Consider the following 21247-nt stretch of genomic DNA (forward strand, 5'->3'; position numbering starts at 1 on the left):
ATTCTAACAGTTTTTTTTTTGTGGGGGGGGTGGTGGGAATCTTTAGAGTTTCCAATATGTAAGATCATACCATCTCTGAATAGAGATCATTTTACTTCTTCCTTCTCAATTTAAATGCATTTTATATATTTTTCATGTCTAATTTCTCTGGCTAGAATATCCAGTATGATGTTAAATAGAAATGATGCAAGTGAGCATCTTTGCCTTGTCCCTGATCTTGGAGGAAAAGCTTTCAGTCTTTCCTCCATTGAGTATACAATGTTTGCTGTGAGTTTTTCATATGTGGCTTTTTATTATGTTGAGGTAATTTCCTTCTATTTCTGGTTTCTTGAGTGTAATTTTGTCAAGTGCTTTTTCTGCATCTCTTAGGATAATCACTTGGCTTTTCCCCTTCATTCTATTAATGGATTGTATTACACTGATCAGTTTTTGTATGTTGCACCATACTTGCAACTTAGGAATAAATCCTACTTTGTCATAGTGTATGATTCTTTTAATATGCTGTTGAATTTGATTTGCTAGTAGTTGCTTGAGAATTTTTGCATCAATGTGCATAAGAGATATAGTTTTCTTTTCAATGGTATCTTTGTTTGGCTTTGATTTCAGGGTAATGCTGGCCTAACAGAATGAGTTAGGAAGTGTTCCTTCCTCTTCAATTTTTTGGAAAAGTTTGAGAAAAATTGGTATTAGTTCTTTAAATGTTTGTTAAAATTCACCAGTTAAGCCATTAGTTCCAGGGCGTTTCTTTTTTAGGAGATTTTTGATTACTGAATCAATCTCTTTATTAGTTATAGGTCTATTCAGATTTTCCATTTCTTTGCAATTTAGTCTCGGTAGGTCTTGTTATTCTAGAAATTTGTCCAAATTAGGTTATTCAATTTTTGTTGTACTATTGCACATAGTACTCTCTTATAATTCTTTTTATTTCTGTAGAACCAGTAGCAATGTCCCTGCTTTCATTTCTGATTTTGATAATTTGAGTCTTCTCTCTTTTTAAATTTGAATTCATCTAGCTAAAAGTTTCTCAATTTTGTTGATCTTTTCAAAGAACCAACTTTGGTTTTATTGATTTTCTCTATTGTTTTTGTATTCTCTATTTCACTTACCTCTGTTCTAATCTTTATTATTACCTTCCTTCTGCTAGGTTTGGGTTTAGTTTGTTGTTCTTTTTCTGGTTTCTAAAGTTGTCAAGTTAAGTTGTTAATTTGAAATCTTTTTTTTAAATGTAAGTGTTTATAGCTATAAAATTTCTTCTTAGTAGTGCTTTCATTGCATTCCATAAATTTTGGTATGCTGTGTTTTTGTTTTCATTTATGTCTAAGTATTATTTTCTAGTTTCCCTTGTAATATCTTCTTTGAGCTATTGGTTGTTTAAGAGTGTGTTATTTAATTTCCACAAATTTGTGAGTGTTTAGTTTTATTCCTGTTATTTATTTTTAACTTCATCTGTTGTGGTTGGAGAAGATATGTTGCATGAAATCTATCTTTTAAAATCTACAGAGGCTTAATTGGTGGGCCAGCATATGGCATATCCTGGAAAATGTCCCATGCGCATTTACGAGGAATGTGTATGTTGTCACTATTGGGCAGAGTGTTCTGTATATGTGTGTCATATTTAGTTGGTTTATTGTATTGTTTAAGTCCTCTCTTTCCTTATTTATCCTCTGTATGTTGTTCTGTCCATTACTGAGGGGGGGCATTGAAGTCTTCAACTATTATTATAGAACTATTTTGCCTTCAATTATGTCAGTTTTGTTTTGTCTGTTTTAATGGTCTGTAATTAAGTGTTTAAATATTTATAATTGTTATAATTTCTTGTTTTTTTGAGATAGGGTCTCACTCTGTTGCCCAGGCTGGAGTGCAGTGGCACAATCATAGCTCACTGCAGTCTCTACTTCAAGGCTCAAACAATCCTCCCTCCTCAGTCTCCCAAATAGCTGTGACTACTGGCACACACTACCACACCTGGATTTTTTTTTAAATTTTTAGTAGAGATGGGGCCTCACTATGTTGTCCAGAGTGGTCTGGAACTTCTGAGCGCAAGTGATTCTCTCACGTTGGCCTCCCAAAGTGCTGAGATTACAGGCTTGAGCCACCATGCCTGGCCTATAATTATAACTTCTTACTCTATTGACATTTTTATTAATATATGTCTTTCCTTGTCTTTTGTAAATTTTTAAAAATCTGCAACTTTTTGGGCAATCATATGATGCCCAAAGGAAATGCTCATTGGAGCATTTTAGATTCTGAACTTTTGAATTTGGGATGCTGAATCAGTAACTGTAATGCAAATATTTTAAAATAAAAAATCTAAAATTTAAAACGCTTCTGGTCCCAAGTATTTTAGATAAGAGACATTGAACCTTTATAGCCATCCCTGCTCTCTTTTGGTGAGTATTTGCATGAGTTCTTCAACCTTTTTCCATCCCTTCACTTTCACCCTATTTGTGTCTTTGGATCTAAAGTGAGCCTCTTGTAGTCCTCATATAATTAGATCATGTATTTTTATGCATTCTGCTACTCTTTGTCTTTTAATTGGACAACGATAAGAAAGGACTTACTTTTGTCATTTTACTACCTGTTTTCCATACATCTTATGGCTTTTTTGTTTCTCATTTCTTACATCACTGTCTTTTTTTGTGTTTGGTTGATATTTTTGGTATTGAAATGTTTTATCATTTCCTTTTGTGTATGTTCTATAGCTATTTTCTTTACGGATATCATAGGGATTACATTTAACATCCTAAGGTTGTAATACTCTAATTTAAATTTATATTAGTTTAGGCCAGGTGCAGTGGCTCACACCTGTAATCCCAGCACTTTGGGAGGCTGAGGGGGCGGATCACAAGTTCAGAAGATCGAGACCATCCTGGCTAACACGGTAAAACCCCATCTCTACTAAAAATACAAAAAATTAGTCGGGTGTGGTGGCAGACGCTTATAGTCTCCCAGCTACTTGGGAGGCTGAGGCAGGAGAATGGTGTGAACCCAGGAGGCAGAGCTTGCAGTGAGCTGAGATCGTGCCACTGCACTCCAGCCTGGGTGACAGAGCAAGACTCCATCTCAAAAAAAAGATAATAATAAATTTATATTAGTTTAACTTTAACAACATACAAATACTCTGCTTTTTTACAGCTCCATCCCCACTCCTTTTAGTTGTTGATGTCACAAAATTAAATCCTTTTATAAGCATACCTAATTTTTTTGTCTTTATTGACCTTCTTTATTGCCCTTTGTCTTGAATTTTTTACAAATTGATGGTTTGCAGGAACCCTGTGTTGAGGAAGTCTATTGGCATGATTTTTTTTCAACAGCATGTGCTTACCTCATTAGCATTTTAAGAAATACAGTATTTTTAAATTGAAGTATGTGCATTTTAAAGACATAATGCTATTATATAAATAATAGACAACAGAATGGTATTAACATAACTTTTATATGCACTTGGAAACCAAAAAATTTGTGTGACTTTCTTTATTACGATATTTGCTTTATTGTGGTAGTCTGGACCTGAACCCATGATATTTCTGATGTAGGTTTATACATAGTGTGTCTCAAAACATAAGCTAATAATTCTTGAAAATGCATTAGTCTCTTAAATTATGTAGAAAACAAAATGTGGAGTTACAAAACAAAGTTATAATCATACTAGCTTTTAGATTAATAATTGTTATTCTTTCAATGTATTAGTCTATGCTCTAATCTTTATTTCCTTCTGCTGTTTGGGCTTACTTTGATCTTTTTCTACTTCCTTGAGGTTTAACTTTAGGTTGTTTATTTGAGATAGTCTTCTTTTTGATGTAAGTGTTTATTACTATAAAATTCCCTCTCAGAATTGCTTTTGCTGCATCCCATAAATTTCTGTATGTTGCATTTTCATTTTAGCTTGTCTCAAGATATTTTTACATTTCTCTTTTAATTTCTTGCTTGACCCATTGGTTTTTCAGAAGCAAGCTGTTTAATTTCCATTTATTTGCGAGTTTCCCAATATTTCTCCTGTTACTGATTTCTCTTAAATCACATAGAAAATAGACTGTTGTTATAACAAAACTAGCTTTTAAAATCGTCCATGTACTTACCACTGTTGGGATCTTTACTTTTTCTCAAACTCCTGATCTTGTGATCCACCCGTCTCGGCCTTCTGAAGTGTTGGGATTACAGGCATGAGCCACTGCACCCAGTCTTATTTTTTTATACAGCTTTGAATTACTGTCTAATGTCCTTTCATTTCACCCTGCAGGACTCTGTTGAGTATTTCTTGTAGGGAAGGTCTAGTAGTTATGAACCCCTCAGCCTTTTTTCATCTGTGAATGTCTTAATTTCTCCCTGACTTTTGAAAACACGGTTTTGCTGGATATAGGATTCTTGGTTGACAAGTTTTTTTGTGTTTTTTTGTTTTTAAACACTTTGCAGGTATTGGTCCACTGCCTCATGGCTTCCAAAGTTTCGCATGATAAATCTATTGTTAATCTTAGTGACAGTCATTTATATGTGATGAGTTTCTTGTCTCTTGCTGTTTTTGAGACTCTGCTTTTAAATGTTTGATTATATTGTGTGGATCTTTTTGAATTTTTCTTACTTGAAATTTGTTGAGCTTCTTGAATTTTATATTCATGTCTTCCATCAAGTTTGGGAAGTTTTCAGTGATTATTTTAAAAATATTTTCTCTTCCCCTTTCTCTCTCTCTTCTCCTTCTGGTATTCCCACAATGCATGTGTTGGTTCCCATGATGAAGTCTCACATGTCTCTTTGGCTCGATTTGCTTTTATCCAATTATTTTTTCTTTCTATTCCTCAGGTTTGATAATTCCTATTGTCCTATTTTCAAGTTCTCTGATTCTTTCTTATCCTTGCTCAAATCTGCCTTTGAATCCCTCTCTAGTAAATGTTAAATTTTAGTTATTGTACTTTTCAGCTCCAAGATTTCTTTTTGTTTGTTTTTAAGCTTCCTTTCTCTTTATTGATATTTCCATTTTGTTCATACATCATTTTACTGACTTTTTCTTTATCTTCCTTTAGTTCTTCAAACATCTCTAAGATGGTTATTTAAAACTTTTTGTCTAGCAGATCAGTCATCAGATCTTTTTCAGGGACAGTTTCTGTTGGATAATTTTTTCCTTTGAATGTGCCATGTTTTGCTGTTTCTTCATGTGCTTTACAGTTTTTGTTGTTGTTGTTAAATGCTGGACATTTGAATCTAATAATGTGGGAGCTCTGGAAAACAGATTCTCCCCCTTCCCTAGAGTTTGCTGTTTTTGTTATTGTTTTTGTTTATTGTTTTCATTTTTTGACTATTGTAATCTTTCTCTGTGCCAAGGATCAGCCTGAAGTATAAACTTAAAGTTTTCTCAGGTCTTTCCTGAGCCTACGTCTTTCCCTGGGCATGTATTTTTTCCTGTATATGTGGTTGCTTTTGAATGTCCTGGTCTTTAATGGTTGGCTCTTACAGGGGAAAAAGAAAAACATTAATCAAGGGGGAAAGGGCACTGGCTGTTTCAATTCGCTGGAAGTCACTTCAGTCAGAGGGAGGGGGGCTAGCAACACCAGTGGGGGGAGGTAAAACAACAATGGCTTCTAGACCCTCTGACTGCATCTCTGTGATCAGAAGTAGTAATTAGTGATCAAAGCACAGATCTCTGATATTTGGAGGACAGGATTCTTCTTGCCCACCCACAAGCTGTGTGCATGCTCCTCCAAGAACACATGCCCAGCTGCCAGCCATGGGGCTGGGGGTGAAGGATGGGTAACTGCTAGTATGCTAAAAGCTGAAATTGACCAAAATTATGGGCAGTTTACCATCCAAGCCTTCCCCTGGAGCCTCCAAGGGGAGCCTCCAAGTTATTCCAGTTTTCTAAGATAGTTACACGAGACAGATTCTTCCATTGCAGTTGTTGTCTAGGTGAGGAGATGGATTCTTGATGCTTTCTACTTTACCATCTTCCCAGAATCCCCAAGAGCCTTTTGATGGAAGCTGCCCTGAACATGAGAACTGTAGAATATGGAGCTTATGCATGGTTGAAGACATTATGCTAACACTAGTGAGAAGACATGAAGTAACAGGTTTACTAGCTGCCTATCAGAACTATGCACTAAAATAAATGATAGTTTTAAAAGTGTTCTCTTGGTGGGGGGAGGGCATTACATTTCCAAACTTATGGCAGAAAAAGGCATTACCTTTTAAAAACTCTAGGAATTCTCTTAAGAAGCAATTTAAGCTAAATTATTTGTACTAGGTTAGCTATTGACCAAAAATGGTAGTAGTTTACCTTAAAACTGGACTCATAATGACTTTGGCTACTTCTAAATATTAAAGTTGCCCTCCAAGCTTGGGGACGTAGCACCTGGAAAGATGCTAAAGATAAAAGATGCTGGAGTGGATTGATGGCTCTTCCAAAAGAGAAGTTTAAAAAGTGACGTCTGCTACAGTAGCATCAAAGACACATGTGTAAAGTCTTTCAGAGGGCTTACCCTCAATTGACCAAAACTCAGTTATATGAATTCAAGTATCAGTCAAGCTAATTTACTGTCATATGTTCCATATGGATTCAGCAGGCAACTGATGCTAACATTTTGTTTAAGCCTGCTGTGAAAACTGAGTGGAATTCAATGAGTAAAGCTTGAATTTAAGGGTAAGATAGGCGAATACCTAAATATTTCTATTTGACCTGTATTTTTCTCATGAAGTCCACTTAGATCTTTTTATTATTAAATTACTTTAGTGAATTCTTCAGGTCAGAACAGCACGACTGTATGAAAAGTGTTCTAATTGACCGGGCGCAGTGGCTCACGCCTGTAATCCCGGCACTTTGGGAGGCTGAGGCAGGCGAATCACCTGAGGTTGGGAGTTCGAGGCAAGCCTGACCAACATGGAGAAACCCCGTCTCTACTAAAAATACAAATATATATATATATCCGGGCGTGGTGGTGGGTGCCTGTAATCCCAGCTACCCGGGAGACTGAGGCAGGAGAATTGCTTGAACCCAGGAGGCAGAGGTTGCGGTAAGCAGAGATCATGCCACTGCACTCCAGCCTGGGCAATAAGAGCAAAACCCCATCTCAAAAAAAAAAAAAAAAGAAAAAAAAAGAAAAAAGAGAAAGTGTTCTAATTTCTAGCCCTTTGTCTGTGCTTTCTTCATTGTTCTTTCCTCTATGCCCAACAAGGTATAAACTACACTTCTCACAGGGTATGCTAATTTTTTACTTGAAATTCAACTCAAACATTTATTCTTGAGCATCTTCTAAGGGCCAGAAGACCATGACTCCTATTTCATGCTTTGCCACTTCCAATTGTGAGTAATTATTTACTCTTCATGAGGTTTGCTTCTGTAAAATTGGATAACGTCCTAATTATTTCCTGGCATTATTAGGATTAATTGTGCATTAAAGTTCCCTGTACATTTTAAACAGCATGTGAATAGGGTATATTATTGTTACTATTATTATTTTTTACCATGACCACCTCCTCTATTACTCATCTAGTAACGACTCACTTCATACGTACCCAGAATATCCAGAAAAAAATACTGATTCCAGCTTTGACAACTGTAAGATGATCCCAGTGTCATGCCAGGTCCTTCCATATTTCTTACGCTACAGAAAACATCATGATGAGAGTGAGTCAGCCATTAAAAACAAAACGAGGAACATCGAGCTGGCACCTTGCCGAGTTGTTGGCAAACCCTGTGCTTTCCTGCCCCGCTGCTCTGTGTGCGGCCACATCGCCCTTTTTCTTTCTATCATATTATGATTCCAGTGTGTGGGCAGATCATCTCAATTGGGGGAACATTCCACCTGCAAGCTAAATCAGTGTGGATTTGCTTTCCCTCAGTATCCATCTTTCAGTTCAATCATTTAGCAGTAAGAATATCAATAATGAACATATTATGGGGAGGACTTGGCAATCTGCTGTCAGTGCGAGGCCTTCAGAAGCTGGATGCCACCCCTCGGCCGGCTCGTAAATCCTGCTTTGGTGCGTTCCCTGTCCAGCCTCCTGAGTGAGTGCTGACATTACTAGCACTGCACCTCACCAGTGACTAAGGGGTGTCATTTTAAGTAAAAAAGCCCTCTGGGTGCGGTGGCTCATGCGTGTAATCTCAGCACTTTGGGAGGCCAAGGAGGGCGGATCACCTGAGGTCAGGAGTTTGATACCAGCGTGGCCAACGTGGCAAAACCCCGTCTGTACTAAAAATATAAAAATTAGCCAGGTGTCGTGGCCAGCAAATGTAATCCCAGCTACTCGGGAGGCTGAGGCGGGAGAATGGCTTGAACCCAGGAGGTGGAGGTTGCAGTGAGCCAAGATCGCACCACGGCACTCCAGCCTGGGTGACAGAGCAAGACCCTGTCTCAAAAAATAAAATAACATTAAAATAAAAACAAAAAAGTAAAAAAGCCAGGCAAGCTTTCCGAACTGCAAGCTCCCTCCTGCTTGGCCATCTGTCTTTCCCTCCCTGCACCCAACTCTTCTCACTCTGCGCCTAATGGTTTCTCATCTGGATGGAAGTTGGCTCTTGGCAGCTCTCATGCACGGTTACCTGTGGAGCCAGCCTTCTGCACCGCTGATGAAACGTCATGAGCTGATGATGAAACATCACGAGCGGCTGCATCCACAGCGAAGGGGGTTCTCTCTGTCCTGGACTCGCTCTCAGTGTGGTGCTGATAGCCTACTCCAGTTCATCACAAGGGGGCTGGCTTCACAAGTCCAGTTTTAAATTTTTACGAAACCTGTAACTCATGAAGATTTTTCTGCCCACAATGTTGGAAGTCCCTTGTGATTGTAACTGGAAAGTTTCAATATTGGTGATGATTTAAGATACAAATGTTAGGGGGTTGTAAGCAATACATAAATAAGTTATTACATGTGAATGGCTTCAAACAGTGCCTGATCCGTGGTAAGCACTACATGTGTGTTTGTAATGTACCACTGTTTGCATCCAGAATCATCACTAATGGGGGAACTCTGCAGTCACAACACAGGCAGACAGGTTCCACACACTCCCTATCTAAAGCCCTTCAGACCAGATGTGGTTTGAATAAATCTTTTCCTATCTTTTTATGCTGCCTATACCACATATAGTGTTACATCCTCAGCAGCACCTTAATATTAAACATGTTACCATTTTCTCAAAGCAGTATATGAATATTTATGATTAGTTGGGAAAACCTAGACTATAAATTGCCTAATTTTAGTTCAGGTCAAAGTGATGCTGAAAAGTTATAAAACCACATTTCTCGAGCTTCTTGTGTTTTGGAATTGTGAATATGGGATTATGGACCTGTGTTAGTCAAGGTTCTCCAGAGAAACATCACACAGACACACACACACACACACACACACACACGCACACACACACAAAATGGAAATTGGATCATGTGATTGTGGAGGCCAAGAAGTCCCACAACCTGCTTTCTGCAAACTGGATAACCATGCCAGGTGTGGTGGCTCATGCCTGTAATCCAAGCACTTTGGGAGGCTGAGACCAGCAGATTGCTTGAGTCCAGAAGTTCGTGACCAGCCTGGGCAACATGGCAAAACCCCGTCTCTACCAAAAATACAAAAGTTAGCCAGGCACAGTGGCACACACCTGTAGTCCCAGCAACTCGAGAGAGGGTGTCCCACTGAGATGGGAGCATCACTTGAACCTGGGAGACAGAGGTTGCAGTGAGCCGAGATTGCAACACTGCATCCCAGCCTGAGCAACAGAGCCATACCTTGTCTTAAAACAAACAAAAAACAAACAACAAAAATACCTGGAGAACCAGAACAGCCAGTGGCTTCAGACTCAGTTTGAGTCTGAAGACTTGAGAACAGGAGTGCCGGTGTCCGAGGGCAGGAGAAGATGGATGTATGTCCTGGGTCCAGAAGAGAGAGCACATTCATGCTTCTGCTGCCGTTTGGTTCTATTTGAGCCTTTGAGGGATGGGCTGGTGCCCACCCACGTTGGTGAGGGGAGATCTCCCTTACACAGTCTGCTGATTCAAATGCTAATCTCTTGTGCAAACACCTTCACAGGCACACCCAGAAATAATGTCTCACCAGCTACCTGGGCATCCTTTCATCCAGTCAGACTGACACTTAAAATTAACCATCATAGGACCTGTGTTAGTGTCCCTGGTCTACAGAAGAGGAACCTGAAGCAACCAGAGGTACCAAACCTCACCCAAAGTCAGAGCAGGACTTTGGATGCAGACAGTGGTCCCAGGCTTCCGCTCTTACCTAATGTGCAGCAGAAGCTGTCTGGTAAGACTGTGTTGATATGGAGCTCAACTAGGGCTTATGCCTTTGTTGTTTTCTTTGTATTGAAGATGGAATTGTGGAAGTATTGAGATTGTTTGCAGAGGGGCTGTGTGCAGAAGGAGAGCAACCTCTAGGGGACCCTTGAATTTGATTGCCTTATTTGAGACAGAGGCAGCCTCAGCTTTGCCCTTTCTTGTGATTCTTTTCCTCTTTCTCTGTCTTCTTCCCAATTTGTCTTGCCACATGTCTGTGCCCTGACTGCCACTTGGTGTCCTACTCAGATCCCCTGTCCTGTCCCCAGAGACCCAGGGAATGGCCCTGCATGACAAAGACTCCCTGTGCCTCTGCCTCCTTTCGACCTATGAGGGATGGGAGATTATGGACAAATATGCCAGCAGCTTCAGCCCTCAATAGGAAGGTTCAGAGGGGCGTTGGATCCTCACCTTCTCACAGCAATAAACCACTCATGAATGCACTGTTATTGCCTTTGCTGCCTTCCCTGTCTCACTTCCCTGCTCCTAGTAGGCATTGCTTGCTGTGACCATGCGTCATCAAATGCCATGTGGCTGGAGCTGCCCGTCAAGAAGTGGACATTGTCAGATCCACCGAGTCCTGAGGTTTAGCAGGCACCACAACAGGACCACTTTCTTCCTTCCCAGCAGTAAAGGATGTTCTTTGTCATCTTTCATTACCTCTGCAATAAAACCACCTTCATACAGAATTTTGGCTCCTGTTACTCAGAATTTCATGCCTGGTGATGAGTAATTGTCAGGGGTCCATCTGGGACAGTTCTATTGAATTTCAAAGGCAAGCTTTACTGATGATTTTTTCCTCATCTCACCTGTGAAAGGATGCTCCACTGCAGTGGTGATGATTGTCCCTGTGTGGGAACAATTTTGCGTTCTCTCCTTTTTCATCAGTGTATTTTACACATACAGCAAAATGATGTTTTACAATATTGATTTATGACTCATTCCTTTTTCCTCCCACAATTTCCCCTTATCCATTCACCCATATGAGCAAGGAGCAGGCTTAATATTTCGTGTCAAGAAAGTAAGTGTGTGGGAGAGTTTAAGGTAAAGTGGTGTGTATGACCCATGCTCCCTGCTGAGAGCTTACGAGAATTTGGGGCAAATTAGGAAAATCTTGCAGAAGCAAGGTAGTGACCAGTACTGAGACCAAAACTGACTTTTGGCTCCTGTTACTCAGAATTTCTGCTAGAGATGCAGCCAGAGACCAGAGGGATCCATAGCCAGAGCCCAGAGGGAGCCGTAGCCAGAGACCAGAGGGAGCCGTAGCCAGAGACCAGAGGGAGCTGTAGCCAGAGACCAGAGGGAGCTGTAGCCAGAGACCAGAGGGAGCTGTAGCCAGAGACCAGAGGGAGCTGTAGCCAGAGCCCAGAGGAAGCTGTAGCCAGAGCCCAGAGGAAGCTGGTTGCACAGAACCTCTGGAAGGACGGGACTGACAGTGTTTCTGAAGATGCTGGTGGTCCACTTACAGGAGGGAGGGGCCCTGTGGACACCTCGGGAGCAAGCTGTGTGGGCTGGTGGCTGAGGACTGATTCTCCTCCACAAATGCCTGGGCACTTTGGAGATGGGAAAATCCTAATCAGAACAGAGTTCTGGTGGAATGGGGACCTCAGTAACTAATGAAGATGGTGGACAAAAGGAATATTTTTGTTGCTGTTGTTTATCTCTCTTGAATTTTTGGGCTGAGCATCACAGCTACTATAGGAGGTAACCAAGTCTAGAATCAACAAACATACTTGTGAATTGCTTATAACATGGATAGAGTACAGCCCTTTGAATCCAAGCCAATTCTTTTTCAAAACAATACCAGTAATACTCTTGCAAAATAGGTGGAGAGAGATGAGTTGTCTTCTCAAAATTCCTGTTGAATTAGGAAATGCCAGTAGCCTCTGATGGCACTGTGAAAAGAAAATAAAAACTTGGGATTTCCAATTCACTCTGCCAAAAGAAAAAATTAAGCTGAAAGCCGAGTCATGCAAGAAACTGCCTTTCCTTTTGTTCTTAAGCAAAGAGCTACAAACAAAAAGTTAAATTTCCCTCCAAGTACCTACTATATGTTCACCTTATCTTGTGTAAAGTGCCGATGTGCTGAGTGTGAGAAGAAGAATGCATAAAGTTCCCCTACCTCCTCCTTTTTTTCTTGCATCACGTGGATTCAGTAATGTGACCATACCCTCTCTCTTTCCTCTCCAGCCTGCTTTGCCCCATTGGTCATTGAAGTTCTCAGAATCATCTTTAAAGAAAGGCAATAAGTTCCCTCTCAGGCATGTCTTTAACCTTGTCTAAAACTTCTGCATTGATTGAGACCTGTCTCAGATGCTTTTTGATTTACAGCAGTGAGTTGAAGAGTACTTCTATGTGCTGGCCAGCTCCTGGACAGACACCTGGTGATCAACACAGGAGAAGAGAGAGGGAGAAAGAGGGCAGGTGCAGCTTTGTTAGCATTGGCTGATAAGATTAGATTATCTACAGATTTCACGAGAAGCTTATCATGATGTTTAAGACCCTTACGTTGGACTCTGAGTTTGTGAGATGGAAACTATTCCTAGAGAGTGAAGGTGAATCCACTAGCTCTAACCCAAACTCTGCTGTCCATCCAGGATAAACAAGGACCATCACAGCAGCTTCAAGGCACAGCTGATGCATTGTAGGCTTTTGGGAAGACAAACGAGTCATTTCTGCAGGCTCTGAGACAAGGCAAAGGATGCTGGAGCCCCTCCAGATGGGCATGCCCCTCAATAGAGACACAGACGCAGAAGAGTTGTGCCTTGGAGTACTGCAGACTCCATAAGAGCTGGGGGAGCTCTTTTGAGCCTTGTTGTGGGACCATTTCTAAAGTTGCCACTAAAAGATTACACAAGCTCACATATTCAGTATTTTGGTTTTTCTTTGAGGCAATATGACTGTTTCATGATAGATTAACCCCCAAAGAAACCACACTCCTAGTAATGCAGAATCCAAGGTGTATTGGAGGCTTGGTAGGTTGAGTATGGAGGTAGGATGGGTACAGACATCACAGGAGACAGAGGAATGAGAGAATGGAGTCCATTTGGTTTTGCAAGAGTCAGCATTTGCTTTTATCCAAAAGACAGGTAATAACAAGTCCTGGAGAGGATGTGGAAAAAACGGAACTATTGTATACAGTTGGTGAGAATGTAAATTAGTATGATCACTATGGAGAACAGTTTGGTGGTTTCTCCAGAACAAAAAATAGAGCTACCATAGGATCCAGCAATCCCACTGCTGGGTATATACCAGGAAAATAGCAGGGGAAAGAAGGGAAATTACTATATTGAAGAGATATCTCCACTCCCATGTTTATTGTAGCACTGTTCACAATAGCCAAGATTTGGAAGTAACTTAAGTGTCCATCAGCAGATGAATGGATAAAAAAAATGTGGTACATGCACACAATGGAGTACTATTCAGCCATAAAAAGAATGAGAGCCTGTCATTTGGAACGACATGGATGGAACTGGAGGTCATTATGTTAAGTGAAATAAGCCAGGCACAGGAAAACATTGCATGTTCTCACTTATTTGTGGGGTGTAAAAACCAGAACAATTGAATTCATGGAGATAGAGGGAAAAATAATGGTTAACAGAGGCTGGGAAGGGTATAGTGGATGTTGGGGAGGTGGAGATGGTTAAATGAGTACAAAAAAAGTTAAAAAGAATGAATAAAACTAGTATTTGATAGCAAAACAGGGTTACTATAGTCAAAATAATTTACTTATACATGAAAAAATAACTAAAAGAGTGTAATTGGTTAGTTTGTAACACACAGGATAAATGCTTGAGGGGATGGATATTCCCATTCTCCATGATGTGATTATTATGCCCTGCATGCCCGTAACAAGTATCTCATATATACTCCATAAATACATACACGTACTATGTACCCACGAAATTTAAAAACAAAATGTTTTTTAAAAAAAGAGTTGATGTTTATTCCACTGCAGGGTTCCAAGAACAGAGGAGCCTGCCCTGCTTCCTGGCGTGGAGGCCAAGACACAGCATGTGGTGGAAGCAGCACTCCTGTGATAACAGAGTTAATCCACTCACCAGGGTGGGCCCTCAAGACCCAAAGCCTCGCCGCTCCACACCGCCACAACGGCAACCAAGTTTCCAACACACGAACCTTCAGGGACCACATTTAAACCCAAGCAGAGGGTGATGTGATTGATATGAAGGTGCCTATAGACAATCTTAGGATGCAAGATGACTTGAATGAAAAGGTTACAGAAATGTGTGAAGATAACTGGGGAAATGTTATGAATTAATGGCTTCTTTTATCTTCAGACCTCACCACTTAGAGGGCAATAAATAATGCCCCTCATGTGGAAAGAGGATTGCATCAGGTAAAAAATTCAGCCTTTATAATGAGAGTTTAATGTCCTCTAGGTCTTATGTTGCTTCTGGATGAAGTGGCAATGGTCAGTTTCCAAATAGCATCCCTTAGTAGGCCAATTTCAGACTGATCTGAGTTCTTTTTTATTTTTAATTATTATTATTATTTTTGAGACAGAGTCTCTTACTCTGTCACCCAGGCTGGAGTGCAGTGGCATGATCTCTGCCTACTGCAACATCCGCCTCCGGGTTCAAGCCATTCTCCTGCCTCAGCCTCCCAAGTAGCCAGGATTACAGATGCCTGCCACCATGTCCAGCTAATTTTTGTATTTTTAGTAGAGGATGGGGTTTCACCGTATTGGCCAGGCTGGTCTTGAACTCCTGACCTCAGATGATCCGCCCGCCTCGGCCTCCCAAAGTGCTGGGATTGCAGGCGTGAGTCACCGTGTCTGGCCCTGTTCTGAGTTCTATTTCTGCCCTAGTCGAACTGGCACCTCTGCGTTTTATTTTTACATTAAAAGGGTCACAGACGATACTCAAGTTTCAGGAATATTGCTGAATATGATATCTGCAGTTTGAAGATTCATTATGCAAACCAGCTTACTGGCACTCAGAGTGTTTTTACATAGGGAAATTATGTTAGCTTTACTGAATATTATCATTCCAAATGTATATAGACTCAGAACACATTTTTATTAGAGCATATTGTTGATTTTATCTGGTCCAGTTTCTCCAGTAGCTCTGGATTAGATAAATCCTAAGTCCTCCAACTCATTCAATTCCATCCACAATCAGGCACACAAATCAATCCAATCTTCTCCACCACTGCTTTTCCAAAATAAATCATCAGATGGAGGAAAGGATTGTCTCATTTTCCTGCAGCTCCCCCGTCACCATCTTTTGCACATGTACCAGGCCCACAGATCACTCCTACATCTTTACTCATGCTGTAACTCTCCTAGGAACCCCTTTCAGCATTATCACCTGGGTTTTAATGTACACATTAAGCCCTGATACTCTATGAAGCCCTTCCTAATTTCTTTCATTATTTTGTTAATAATAATGGCTAATACTTTGTGAACATTTGCTATGCATCATAAACTCTAATGAAAGCCCTTTTATGCATTATTTCACATAGCTATTAGTATTCAGTGAGAGTGGGTATGTGATTAACTCTCTAGACCTCAGCTTCCTGATCTGTAAAATGAGCATAAAAATCCTTACTGAGACAGCACAGCTGGTGAGTAGCAGGGCTATGATTCAAACTCACTGCTGACCGACTCCAGAGCCTGCCTTCTTAAACACTATGCCGTAGCCTGTCTCTCAAAATTCATTCTCATATCCAAATTCCTGTAAAGTTTTTTATTAGACCAGTTTTAGAATTTAGTTATTTATCATCTATTTTAACATTCACTGCTGTATAAATGGCTTCTTTTTAATTAAGTTGTAAATTTAGAGCATAAGTTAAGACTATACAGATCTCTAAAAAAAGTACTTGTTTTCTTCTAGGTACTTGAGGACAATGATAGCTGCCTAAATCCACCACACCACAATACAGAAGAGTGCACAAGGGAAGAACCTTGAGAACCACATAAAACTCAGGCTCTGCTGCAAGCCTTTCTTGCAGGCAAAGGCAGTCTAATAAAAATTTTAAAAAAATCTTGCATAGAAGAGAGAAGAAGGGAGTGAGCAGCAGATCTAAAATCTTTCTGAAACCACCACCAGGATGATAAAGTTATCCTAACTGTGAAAATATGGAAAAAAAGTGCATTACTGCATCACAGTGCTGATTACAGGGAAGAGACTTATAATACATGTGCTTTGAAGTGGCAGTCTTCAAAAGGTACAGCTTCTGAGAGAAAAAGATGAAAAACTAAGAGGGAGGCACTCCAGTGACTGGGTGGTAAAAAATAAAAGACGTGGAAGGAAAAGTTACAGTCTTACAAGGCAAAGGGTAACATGAAAGTCAGAGGGTACATAACCACTTCCTGCATCAACAGAAATCTCATCCCTGAAAAAATCTAGACTGTGCTATACAGACAGAGGACGATGACAAGCCATTAAACTAGAAATCTTGTAAGCCACCACACGTATGCAAAATGAATAGTATTGAGAGGTGAAGCTAGCGGGGCTTCTTGGTCGAGTGGGGACTTGGAGAACTTTTCTGTCTAGCTAGAGGATTGTGAACGCACCAATCAGCACTCTGCATCTAACTAAAGGATTGTAAATGCACCAATCAGCACACTGTAAAAATGCACCAATCAGCACTCTGTAAAATGGACCAATCAGCAGGATGTGGGTGGGGCCAAATAAGGGTATAAAAGCTGGCCACCGGAGCCTGCAGGAACAACACAATTGGGTCCTTTTCCATCCTGTGGAAGCTTTCTTCTTTCACTCTTCACAATAAATCTTGCTGATGCTCACTCTTTATGAGCTGTAACACTCACCAGAGGTTCTGTGGCTTCATTCCTGAAGTCAGTGAGACCACGAACCCACCAACCCACGGGGAGGAACAAACAACTCCAGATGCACCGCCTTTAAGCGCTGTAACACTCACTGCGAATGTCTGCGGCTTCACTCCTGAAGTAAGTGAGACCACGAACCCACTGGAAGGAAGAAACTCGAGACACATCTGAACGTCTGAAGGAACAAACTCCAGACACACCATCTTTAAGAACTGTAACAGCTCACCGCGAGGGTCCATGGCTTCGTTCTTGAAGTCAGCGAGACCAAGAACCCACCAGAAGGAACCAATTCCGGACACAGGATGAAATGGAATAAGTCTATGCAAAGTTACCACAAAGACACAAAAAGTGAGAATTAACACATTTCAGCTGGATGAAACTTCTCACCAGAAACAACCATGAGGAAAAATAAACATGTAAGAAATGATTCAAAATGAGTTAAATATACTAAAACAAATCTCAAATCTGAAGAACCACTTTGAATTAGAAATCTGAAAACTGAAAGCAAAAATAGAAAAAGCAGAAAAAAATGAACAGAGTTGATTGAACTTAGCAAAGAAATGATAAAAAAAGACAAAATCATCTCAGAGTGAAGAAGACTGAAATGGAAGATAATAAAGTGAATTGACGAAACGCAAGAAAATAATCTGCAAATGAAAATAAGGTAAAGGAAGATGTAAAAAGGCCCAGTAGAGACTGGTTGACTGGAGGATAAATAAGAAACAACATACATAAAATTGAAGTTATTGATGTAGAAAACCAAACAATAGAACAGAATTAATATTTAAATCTAATCCAGAAAACTTTCCAGTAATAAAATAACACAAATTTACGTAATGAAGGAGATCACTGAATACCTGGGAAAATAAAGCAGGAATGACTGACGAACTTCAAGACATACTCTAGTAAAACCATTAGACTTCCAAGATAAAACAAGCACTTGTTTTATTAGACCAGTTTTAGAATTTAGTTATTTATTGTCTTTTAAAATTCACTGCTATATAAATGTCTTCTTTTTAACTAAGTTTTAAATTTAGAGCACAAGTCTAATCCCAATACTTTCAGGTAAAAACATTAAGTAACATATGAGAGAAAAATAAGCTGTAATTAGAATTCTTAGAAACAACATAAAAAGAAAGGCAAAGCAAAAATGGAACAGAATAAAAAAAATCCATGTGAAAGGAAATGTGGAAAAGGATCTTTATTTCCAGTCAAACTGTCTAAGTGCCAAGGTTACAGAAAGCCATTTTAGACATACAGCAACACAGGGAATTGTATGTCTAACAGGGGGTGAGCTTCATTGGAATAAGAGATGATTATAAAAATTTCAGCAAAACGACCAGTCATCTGCATAGCAATATAAGTGTACATACAAGGCTAAAACAAAGGCAGAGGCAAGGGAGAAAGACTAGCATACAAATGTTACATGTTATGAAAAATAGAAATAATATGACTTTAACAATGAGAGGAAAAGATAGAGGGAAAGGAAAAATGAACCATTCGTTGTCTTTTAGAAAGTAGGTGGGGGTTGTAGTATATCACTAAATATTGATATATCAGATAGGAAAAAGTTAAATAAGAAAACAGCTGGTGCTACTGAAAAAAAAAGCATAGGTACAAAGACAAACACTACGACAAAAATACAAAATTCCTAAGTACAAAAGAATAAAGGTTTTAAAAATAAAGAGCAAAACACAAATGTCATGCAGAGAAAAGAACAAAGCAAAAATAACATGATACTTAAAATATTATGACCAAGTTACTATTTGGAGTAGTAGTCATATTGACAATTATGAATGCACTGTTAAAATACAAAGATTTTAATTTGTTATGCAAAGGAAGACTTATCTAACAAGAGATACACCTACAATGAAATACTTCAGAAAGGTTAAATATAAAGAGATGAAGAAGTATACCAGGTGAGTGAAAACAATGTGAGAAGAGATTGCTAATCCAAATATTACAATTGAAGTCTAAAAGTATTAAATGTGACAAATAAGGATGTTTTAAAATGCTAAACATAATTTTTAATGGAGATACAATGGTAATAAACTTGTCTATACCACTTCACACAGTAACCATGTTTATGAAATAAAAATTACAGGAGATGTAACAGAAACACAGAGGAGATATCAACACATCAGTTTCAGTACAGGACAGATCATGTTGACAAAAATCAGTGAGGATATGGAAGACCTAAGTAATATTATAAAGATAATCTGTGGATACATACCAAACTAGATATTCTCATAACAGAGAATATGCCTTATTCTCAAGTTTACATGGAATATTTACAAAAATTAACTGTATATTAACAAATAGAGTTCCAAGGAGTAAAATACTGTAAGCAAATTTTTATTTTACAATACAATAAAACTCGAGATTATTAACAAAATCCTGAAAGAAAAAAGATCCCCTCCATCTAGTAAAATTTTATTAAATAACCCTTGGTAAAAGGGGAAATGCAAATTGATATTAAAGAATTTCTAAAAACTAATGATAGTGGAAACGACCTATCAAATCTATGTGATGCATTTAAAGCAGTGATTAGAAGAAAATTCATAGGACTAAACGCTGATCAATAGAAATGAAAATAAATGAATGAAGTATCAGTTCAAAAAACTAGGGATCCAAAGGAAACAAAGCAAACCGAAAGAAAGCACACAGAAGGAAATACTAACGTGAAAATCAGAGAATAAGAATGTAGAAAAGAGTGTACCAAATACATAAATTGAAACCTTTCCTTTTTTTTTTCGAAAGTTAACAAACATCACAAAGCACCAGCTCCTTTAATTGAGGAAAGAAGAAAGCACGATGTAGAAAATAATGACAAGGGGGACTAACCACTGAAACGGTGAGGAAGTAGGGTACGCAGGATTGGGCAGAGGGAAAAACTGAACTGCAGTGTGGTTGCAACTGTGGCTCCAGCCAGTTCTGCCTGGAGTGCGGATGTATCTTCGTATTTCTCCCAGTTTGAAGCAAAGGGCTCTTCCTTTGTATCCCTGAATTGATAAGTCCTGACAGGTTATAACTGTGGCTGATGCTGTTCCACGTGGCTGAGGGTAATTCCATTGGGAAGTGCAGCTGTGAGCTCTCAGCCCATATTCTCAGCAGCTGGATTTGAGTGCAATGGCCCTGAGAAGCGGGTGTTGGTGAGCACAGTAATGTATGATTATCTTTGTGTTAAAGGACTGAATCTTTGTTCTTTAGTGCTCAAGCACATTAATTTTTTTTACCACATATTTTTTTTATTTTTGACCCTTCACAGCAATACATTTTGAAAATGTAACTTCCAAATGCTGAATGACTGATTTGAGAATTTTCTTTTTTTAAAAAAATGTACTTTAAGTTCTGGAATACGTGTGCAGAACATGTAGGTTTGTTATATAGGTATACATGTGTCATGGAAGTTTGCTGCACCCATCAACCCGTGATCTACATTAGGCATTTCTCCTAATCGTATCCCTCCCCTAGCTCCCCTTCCACCAACAGGCCCCAGTGTGGGATGTTCCCCTCCCTGTGTCCATGTGTTCTCGTTGTTCAGCTCCCACTCATGAATGAGAACATGCAGCGTTTGGTTTACTGTCCCGTGTTAGTTTGCTGAGAATGATGGTTTCCAGCTTCATCCATGTCCCTGCAAAGGAAATGAACTCATCCTTTTTTATGGCTACAGAGTATTCCATGGTGTATATGTGCCACATTTTCTTTATCCAGTCTGTCATTGATAGGCATTTAGGTTGGTTTCAAGTCTTTGTTATTGTGAATAGTGCCACAATAAACATACATGTGCATGTGTCTTTATAGTAGAATGATTTATAATCCTTTGGGAATATACCCAGTAATGGGATTGCTGGGTCAGATGGTATTTCTGGTTCTAGATCCTTGAGGAATCACCACACTGTCTTCCACAATGGTTGAACTAATTTGTACTCCCACCAACAGTGTAAAAGTGTTCCTGTTTCTCCACATCCTCTCCAGCATCTGTTGTTTCCTGATTTTTTAATGATCCCCATTCTAACTGGTGTGAGATGATATCTTATTGTGGTTTTGATTTGCATTTCTCTGATGACCAGGGATGATGAGCTTTTGTTAATATGTTTCTTGGCCACATAAATGTCTTCTTTTGAGAAGTATCTGTTCATATCCTTCACCCACTTTTTGATGGGGTTGT

At 39.3% G+C, this 21247-nt stretch overlaps 1 long non-coding RNA gene across 1 annotated transcript in view; it reads left to right on the forward strand.

Annotated features, from left to right (window-relative positions):
• Window positions 1–20155, forward strand: part of LOC129534667 (uncharacterized) — a 38800-nt gene extending 18645 nt beyond the window's left edge. The window contains exons 2-4 of the long non-coding RNA XR_008681336.2: window positions 14224–14622; window positions 16121–18995; window positions 19837–20155. This is a non-coding gene — a long non-coding RNA (uncharacterized lncRNA). The remainder of the gene's footprint in view (window positions 1–14223; window positions 14623–16120; window positions 18996–19836) is intronic.
• Window positions 20156–21247: the final 1092 nt, after the last annotated feature.

This window comes from Gorilla gorilla, chromosome 6, assembly GCF_029281585.2.
Source record: "Gorilla gorilla gorilla isolate KB3781 chromosome 6, NHGRI_mGorGor1-v2.1_pri, whole genome shotgun sequence".
NCBI lineage: Eukaryota > Metazoa > Chordata > Mammalia > Primates > Hominidae > Gorilla > Gorilla gorilla.